Genomic DNA, 9,864 nt, shown 5'->3' on the forward strand with positions numbered 1-9,864 from the left:
GTAAATACAATTTCGATCAAAATCTCTTCATCATCCACAAACTAATTTTTAATATTTGTTTTTGTAAGTCCATCCGACTTTCAAGATTTCGCCTTAACTAATCCGGATCCGACCCGCGTCGCGCAGGCATGTGGTGAGTCTACCAGTGTGGATTTTCTCATTCACAAGACTTGAACCCGAGACCTTGTTTAAGCGATACTAAGCCGCTTACTACTTGCACCAAACCCCATTGATTTTAATATTATATTGTTGTCGTGGCATTTGGTTCAACTACCATTTTAAAAAAATATAGTGTATCCTTCATAAAAATGGACAAATAAAGCTGTCATAAATAAAGAAACACAATAAAATGAAACATTGAAAAAAATATCGTAGCCCCAAAATAGTTTCATTTTTAGTGTTGAACTATCTTCATCTAACTTAAGTTCTTGATTCGCGATAAATTGATTTTGATGCGCTTTTACAGTAAATTTTAACTATCAAACAACAAAATGAGAAAACTTTGGCTATTTATTATATTTAATGAAAATAAAACAACATAAATAAATAACCACCATCAACGACCAGAATAAATAATTGACTAACAACAAAAAAAAAATTAAAAAAAATATTATAAACGGTTAGGATTTTAAAATTGAAAGAAAATAAGAGAAAGTTTTGACACAATATGACATTCCTTCATTTCATTTAGAAAGTTTATTTATTAGTGTACACACTGTTAGATGCAATAAGACTTCAAAAGAAAGCAAATAACAATACTGGAAATTACTTGTTTATTCCTTGTGAAAGTGCAGCAAATAAATAGAGAACAAAAACAGATATAGTGTAACAAACTACAACCCACGTTCTAACTTAAAATAAGGAAACAAACTTGACTAAATCAATTAACAAACACTCCTAAAGTCTAGACTTTTATTTGACTAAATACTTATCATTTCCTCCCTTGAACTAGACTGCATTTGCAGCTAGTTAATTTGTGGTAGTTCACACACTCCAAACTTCCTTCTTAGCTCCTGAAATGACTCTAGTTTGAGCGGTTTGGTGAGGATTTCTGCTATCTGTTGTCTTGTACCACAGAACTGAAGCTGCGCAACTCCATCATTCACTAGCTCTCGTAAGAAATGGTAGCGCACATCAATGTGCTTGCTCCTGCCATGCATCACCGGGTTCCTTGCCAACTTAATTGTCGAACTATTGTCACAAAAGATGACAGTGCTCTCACCGTCCATGTAGCAAATCTTCTTTAGTAACCTTTGCATCCATATTGCTTGACAACTACTTCATGCAGCTGCAATGAATTCAGCTTCGGTTGTGCATAGTGTTACAATCGGTTGCTTTCAAGAAGACCAAGTCACTGCTGCCCCACTTAGCATAAAGACATAGCCTGAGGTGCTTCTTCTATCTTCCACCGATCCGGCATAATCTGTCACGACCTGAAATCACGAGCCGTGAGCGGCGCTAGGGAATGGGAATGGTAGTTCCAAAACCCGTAGCAAGCCTTTAAAAACACATATAATTTTTTTTCGCAAATACAATCATTTCCAAAATCCAAACATCCATTCATAAAACAAATCATTTTCATTATAAACTCCTTGAGCTTTGACGTATACAAACATCTTTTTCAAAATAGAAAACGTTCCATAGGAACTTGGGTCTTACCATGCGATGTCCCACATCCTAGCACAACCCATTCCAAAACAAAACAAACGGTTTTATAGCGGAAGTCTCAAAATGCTTTTACAAATCAGAGTTATATCGTATACGAAAATCGTTTGACAAACAAATATACATATGCTAGGATTCGACCCTACTGCAGCACTATTGGTTGACTCCTTCTTCCTTTACATAAAGACTTCTGGAACTAGGGTAGAAGTCTGTCGTGTCATAGACCATACACCTGCAACATACACTGTTGGGGGGTCAGTCGAGACTGAGTGAGTTATACGTTACATACCCTATTATCAAAATAGCATCGCGTTTTTAAAACGTTTTATGCAAACACAATCCTTTCATATACATATACTTTTACTCCATTACAAACTAGTTAAATCTCTAATTCTTAAATCATACTCATTTTCATTTTACCTCACATACACAACCAACCAAAGGTTCTAGTTGTGACATGATTAACAACAATATTCTCAACATCTATAAGACTCATAATAACATGAACATCATATCAACAATTGTAATATCCATCTCTGTAATAATTCACCAAACCCTAGGTCTGTAACCAGGAACACAACACTGGCTTATAGCCTAGCCAAACTCTTTCTAGGCCACCTGACGGCTAACCCTTCTACTTCATTAGCAGGCTCGGCCCTTCTCCCTTCACAGACCATCGTTCAGGACTTAGCCCGGTGTCATGCACATTGACACCTAACAAAATATTCTCCCATGTGCATATCTCTATCTCAGCACATAATCACAGGTGCATATCACAACTCAGCACCTCTCATATACATCATTACAGAGTGGCATATCACCAACATAAATGTCAAACCATTTAAGCACAACTAAATAACCATTTGGCCACAAAACCAAATCTCAAAACAATTTCAATAACAAACACTTTAATGCATCATTTACCAATTAAAATGACTATCCAATAGCCAACAAGGCATATCACATTTCTAATTCGAACCATATACACCTCACAAGTTGCATATACAAAGAAATACAAATAAGCCGTATACAAACGACACAAACTAATCCAATCAAATCAAGCCAATACAAACAATCCAAGCCAAACAATACAAATCAATCCATATACAAAACAACCAATCCAATCCTAAACAATCCAAACAATACACATTTGCGATGCGTTTAAGTACTATTCATATAGTATATTAACATATATTGAATTACGATAATGCGAGTAAGTAAAATATACTCACAATTTGCTTATCCAAAATCTTTGCTTATTATAGCGTAACCTCCCTGAGCTCCTTGTCTTCTAGTAGGTCGCCTTATCGGACCTAGGACATATATCAAATGGATTTCAAGTGAGATTCTAACTCAACGGCACATAGACTCGAGATTTAAACAAGTTACATAACTTGTCATATTATCGACCCTGTAGTCGACTATATTTGCTAATCGTAAAATAGTCTGACCTCAAAATGAAACCAACATTCTTAAAGTTCAGAATGTTATCTTCGACTTTTAATTAGGTCTCGGACTAAAACTAGCACCCGAAGGTGTCGGAAACTAGCCCTTAACTTAATAACGTGGGGCTGTCCAGTTTTCAGGACTGCTACCCGCAACCTAATATTCTGCTTCGTTTGGGCCATTTAGAGCCCTAATTAGCAGAAACTTAAACTTAGACATATTTAGAAGACACTCTTAAGTTTCCGTATCAACAAACAGAACTTAATTTGGAGCTATATAGCCTGAGATAAAATCCTCGCAACAGAGCTGTTCTGCAGCTCAGTTTCTGCAAAATTTCCAGCAACATCTCAAACACTCAAACTTGACTCCAATGGACTCTAATTCAGTCCCAACAAACATGAATCAAGCCTAAACTTAACATTTAGACTTCATCTTCATCACCTAAGCTTAAGGCCGAATGCCTTTGACATTTTTCAAATAAAAATTCCAATCACCACAATACTTAGCATAAACAATTCATCAAACATCTTATGTTCATACACATAACCTAAATCCATAGCTAATTCATCAATCAAACACATCAATCCTCAACCTTAAAATTTCAGAATTACCTTACCTCATGTGACTCTCCATGGACGAAGGCTTTCCTTGCTCCAATTCACCATCAAAAGTCATGAATCAAGCTTATAAATACCTTAGAAGTATCAATTACACAAGTCACCACACAATCACGCAAAACCGAATTCAAACTCTCAAAACCCTAACTGGAAGTGCTCAAACTTATCTCAAATTTAAGCAATAATCATGCAGAGGATCATTTCCTTGTTCCGTGACCACAAAAATCACTCAATTTCGTTAAGAAACGAAAAAGATATGGTGAATTGAAGTTTGGAAGGTTTTTTTGGATGAAGGAGCTACGAGATTTTGCTTCCTTGAGCAAATGAATGAAGATATCTATTCAAATACTTAACGGCTAAGTTTTATTAAAAGCCCACTTTGTCTCGATACGGTTAATTTGCACTTAACTCAAATTTCTAATTAACCGTTGCACTTAACTTTTGGAATTTCTTTTCCGATAAATCCTTATCTATTATTAATGATAATAATTTCCATTTTAAATTATTATTATTTCTTGATATATCTTTAATAATTCTCATGTCGATGTCCATTTCCCGACCTACTTGGTCCAAATTACGAAACTTTAGGACTCGTGACTTGGTCCAAATTACGAAACTTTAGGACTCGTGACATCATTTTCTTATTTCAATGTTTTTGGGTTATTACATAATCGCTATCAGTAAAACCAATCAACTCCTGACTTCCTTCTCTTCTGTAAAGAATGCCAAACCTTGTTGTACCTTGCAAGTAACGAAGAATTCTCTTGGCTGCCGAAGGCCTTGACATATACCTGCTCAATAAGCTTACTGCATACATTATATCCGGCCTCGCAGCTGTTTGAAGAACGAACCATCCATCTCAATACCATTTTCATCGTTGGAGATTTTGAATCCTGGAACCATTGGATTTTCAACTGAATTGTTGTTCTCCATCCCAAAACGTCTCAACACTTCCACTACATACTTCGCCTGACTAATAAATATACCACCATCAAACTGAACTACCTCAGTACCAAGAAAATACTTCATCTTACCCAAGTTTGTCATATCAAATTCCTTCATCATGGACTTTTTGAACTCAAACATCATATTCTCATCATCTCCGTTATAAATTAAATCATCAACATACAAGCTAATGATTAAATATTTACCTTGTTTGTTAAATTTTGTAAACAAAGTCTGTTCACGGTCCTCCTTCCCAAAACCTTCCTGTCTGAAATATGATTCAATCCGGCTGAACCATGCTCTCGGTGCCTGCTTGAGTCCATACAAAGATTTGTTGAGCTTATACCTTATGTTCCTCATTCTTTATTTCCTAACCCCTTGGCTGTTCCACGTACACATTCTCAGTTAACTTCCCTTGAAGGAAAGCTGATTTTACGTCCATCTGAAACACACACCATCTTTTTTGTGCTGCAAGTGCTAAAATCATTCGAACTGTGTCCATGCGAGCTACGGGAGCATATACTTCTTCATAATCAACTCCGTATTCCTGAGCATACCATTTTGCGACCAAGCGAGCCTTGTGTTTATCCACTTCTCCGAGCTCGTTAAATTTTGTTCTGTACACCCATTTGACTCCTATTCTTTTCGCTCCTTTAGGCAGCTCAATAAGATCCCACGTCCCATTCTTCTCAATTGATCTCATTTCAGCATCCATGACTGTCCTCCATTTCTCCTCCTTTACCGCTTTGTCAAACAAAATTGGATCAGAATGAATTGCATTTGCAAACAAAGCTAAGTGAGTTTGTACCTCTTCTTCTTCTTCATCAGAAAGACCATCACCAGAAATAAAATCATTCAAATGTGCTGGTGCTCTTCTAACTCGGGTTGTCACCGGAGGAGCCGCTTCATCTTCTTCATTTACATCACTGGATTTGTTCCCCGCCGGAGAAGCTATGTTTTCTTCTTCATTACCATCATCAGAGTCCTCCACCTCTTCATCTTTATCATCTTCCCATTCAAGATCAAACTTTATGTCATCTTCAGAGCTCCTTTCCCAGTTCCATTATTCTTCTTCAAAAATGACATTCCGACTAATTGTAATCCGCTTAGAGATATGATCATATAGTCGGTATGCCTTCGATTCTCCGCTTACCCCTAAGAGAACACAGCATCGACTCTTATCCTCAAGATTTGTTCTTCGAGTATCCGGTACATGAGCATGTGCTATACAACCAAAAACTCTCAAGTGTTTGACTGAAGGTTTCACCTCGCACCAAGCTTCTTCTGGCGTCATTTATTTCTCTGATGACGTCGGGCATTTATTAAGAACATAAAATGCCCAATTCACTGCCTCTGCCCAGAATTTTCTTGGAACATTCTTCTTAACCAATAAGCTCCTCACTATATTCATCACGGTTCTATTTTTTGGCTCAACAACTCCATTTTAATGCGGTGTATATGCAGCAGTTAGGTGCCTCTTGATCCCATTCGTTTCACAATATTCTTTGAACTCATCTGATGTGAATTCACCCCCACGATTTGTTCTGAGGCATTTAATGGGCAAACCAGTTTCTTTTTCGACAAGAGCTTTAAATATCTTAAAGTAAGTAAATGCATCTGACTTAAAAGCAAGAAAATACATCCATGCCTTCCTACTATAGTCATCAATGAAACAAATGAAATGCCTCTTACTACCCTCCGAAACAGGAGATATTGGGCCGCAAATATCAGCGTGAACGAGCTCCAATTTGGCTGATGCTCTCCATGTACTTTTCTTTGGGATTGCATCTCGATGTTGCTTTCCTTTGAAGCAATCACTGCACGTAATTCCCCCCTTAGAGAAACTCGGCAAGCCTCTCACCATGCCCTTTGTTTGCAAAGTCTTCAACCCTTTGTAGTTGAGATGGCCGAATCTTCGATGCCATAAATGAGCCACGTCTTGAGTGATTGCTTGGAGACACTCGTCAATACCATCCTTCTCCCCTTTGACTGATCTAGTGTTTGATAGTAACATAAATATTCGATTGGCTGCCATGGTGGTTTTAAAAAATTAACCCCTTTGTGTGGTGATAAATTCGGCACATATTTGACTGCATTAGTACAACCAAACCCCTTTCTTGCAGCTGCCCAACAGTGAGAAGACTATTCTTCAACCCCGGTACATAATACACATCTCGTACAAGGTGATTCACTCCTTTTACTGTCAATCGAACACTTTCCTTTCCAACAACATTCATGCTTGCATAATTCCCCAGTCTGACCACCTTGTTGAACCCCTTTTCTAAATCACAGAAGAGTGATTAATCACCACACATATGATTGCTGCATCCAGAGTCAATAAACCATACGTCGTCTCGATCACTTCCAAGCGTATCGACATACGCCATTAACACCATTTCTTCCGATTCATCCAAATCTGCATAATTTGCTTGGCACTCGTACTAAAAGTGTCCAAGTTTATGACATTTATAACACTCAACCGTATCTTTGTTCCAATTTAGGCGACCTATGCCTCTACCGTATCCTCGGCCTCCTCTGAAAGCAGCTCTTCCTCGTCCTCTTCCACCATAGCCCTCTTCATGAGTCACCTTCAAAGCATGTTCTTCTCCTCCATCTCCCTTGAACTTTTGCTCATGAATGAGCAGAGAACTTTGCAAGGCATCAACAGAGAGCTGATCTATGTTCCTGGCTTCCTAAATGGAACAAACAATGTAGTTCCATTTATCAATAAGAGTTCTCAAAATCTTCTCAACGATCTTGACATCACTCACATCTTCCCCATAATTCCTCATGTCATTTGCAACCGTCATTACTCGACCAAAATAATCATTGATCGATTTACCCTGCTTCATTGCCAGAACCTCAAAGTCCCAGCGTAGACGATTCAGCTGAGCTCTCTTCACTCGAGCATTACCTTGACACTTCATCTTCATGGAATCCCATAGCTATTTGGGTGTCTTCTTCTCCGTGATCGTCTTCAGAATTGACTTGTCAAGTGACTGAAACAAGTAATTCTTAGCCTTCAAATCCTTCAGCTTCATCTCCTCTAGATTCTGTTTTTGCGTTGGCGTCATCCCATCCATACTCGTAGGCTGGCTTTAGCCTAATTCAACAACAACCCAGTACTCCTTGGATCGAAGAAGATTCTCCATGACCATACTCCAATGATCGTAGTCACCGTCGAATTTCGGAATGGACGCTGCTGCAAAGTTTGCTTTTGAACCCATCTTTCTTCACTCGCTCACGTGTTTCCTCTTTTCAAATCTCTCAAGTCACGCTCTTATACCAGATTGTTAGATGCAATAAGAATTCAAAAGAAAGCAAATAACAGTACTGGGAATGACTTGTTTATTCCTTATGAAAGTGCAGCAAATAAATAGAGAACAAAAACAGATATGCTGTAACAAACTAACCCACGTTCTAACTAAAAATAAGGAAACAAATTTGACTAAATCAATTAACAAACACTCCTAAAGTCTAGAACTTTTATTTGACTAAATACTTATCACACACAGATTAAAAGATATTTATATCTTTCTTTTCTTTATTGTGCTTTGAAATATACATATTACTAATTGTCTTATAAAATATATACGCCAAAAGAAACTTATACCACAAAGTCTTTGTAATAGATAAATTTATAACACAAAGTCTTTGACAAAAATATATAATAGGATTTTTAAATGAGACAAAAAAATTGACTTTTTAAATAGAATGAAAAAAGTATATTTTTTTGAAAAATAAATATTATTTTTATTTAACATTCACATAATGTTAGATATAATTGGCACATCGGCAAAAAAATTCACATTCGATGACTATATTGAGACATATATCGATTTTATTGTCATTTAACGAGTTGTAAATGGTATGGTTTTCTTGTTTGTTAAAATTTCATTCTTTATAAATTCTAGGGTTAATGTCATAAAAATTTACCAATTTTACACGTTTTCTCATTTTAATCACGCAGTTTAAATTTTCTCATTTTCATGCACGAACTATCATTTTTTTCTCAAATTCATGCGCGGTGCTGAGGTGTCACGGCTCCATTGTTGTAATTCACTGAGGTGGAGGTCATTTTACACCAATGAATGAGTGTCACCTCAGCACCGTGCATGCATTTGAGAAAAAGAGGTAGTTCGTGCATGAAAATGAGAAAATTTAAACTGTGTGTTTAAAATAAAAAAACGTGTAAAGTTCGTGATCTTTTTTAACATTAACCCTAAATTTTATACTTATCTATATCCGTTGTGTTTATTTGTTTTTTCCCTCTCATTAAAGACATTAAGTTTTAACTTCGGCTTATAAATTTTCTAAATTTCAATTTTGATAATACAAACTGTCAGTCATCTATTTTTTTCTTAACATAATTTAACGTTGTGCAGCCAAATAATTTAAAACAATTAATTTCGAGACACGTAAACTTCATGTATTTAACTCTCTTTTTTCTACAACTGTCGTCAGACCTTCTCCAGTCCTGAACCACTATTCTTCTAGTAGAGCAATTTGGGTCTAAGAACTATGGACTTTGCAGAATCATCATTTACCAATTCATAGCACTTGTGTGGAGAAAAGAAGCCAATGAAACCATTATATAAAATTATAAAAGATATTTACCAATCTTGATTTAAGGTAATAAAAATAATTTAAATTGCCTTTAAAATATTGTTTGTCATAATTGTATCCTAACCTCATTTAGCATTCATTATACATTACATATTATGTTTAATTATCATTAATTTATAATAGAAATAAATATATATGTGTTTTATATGTATAAAATCAAATTGAAAACAATGGTTACAATTCGTTAAACTGAATATGTTAAATGATCGAGACAAAAGACTTAAGGATTAAAAGATAGATATTCACTAAGAAATTAAGAGTACTCCAATTTTATGTTTATGAAACTAACATGAAATGTTAAAAATACCACTGAAGTTATAATTGGTGTCAAACATGGGTTTAAACATATTCTTTTTTAGTAATCTATTATTTAGTGTGTTCTCTAAAATAAATTTGATGATATTCAGACCTCAACAAACCTCTAAACGTAAAATTCGGAGCTTTCAAGGCGTAAGAAGTCATAAAAGACACACTTGTAAATAGTTTGATCAAATTGGTCGGTTTAGTTGTGACTTACCTATTTTGTAAATTGTTTTGTTTTATAATCGCTGTGAAGTAACAAAAA

General features: G+C 35.9%; 1 pseudogene; it reads right to left on the reverse strand.

Moving 5' to 3' along the window:
- Positions 1-7,114: 7,114 nt before the first annotated feature.
- LOC126657707 (uncharacterized) lies at positions 7,115-7,606 on the reverse strand (annotated as a pseudogene).
- Positions 7,607-9,864: the final 2,258 nt, after the last annotated feature.

This window comes from Mercurialis annua, linkage group LG7, assembly GCF_937616625.2.
Source record: "Mercurialis annua linkage group LG7, ddMerAnnu1.2, whole genome shotgun sequence".
NCBI lineage: Eukaryota > Viridiplantae > Streptophyta > Magnoliopsida > Malpighiales > Euphorbiaceae > Mercurialis > Mercurialis annua.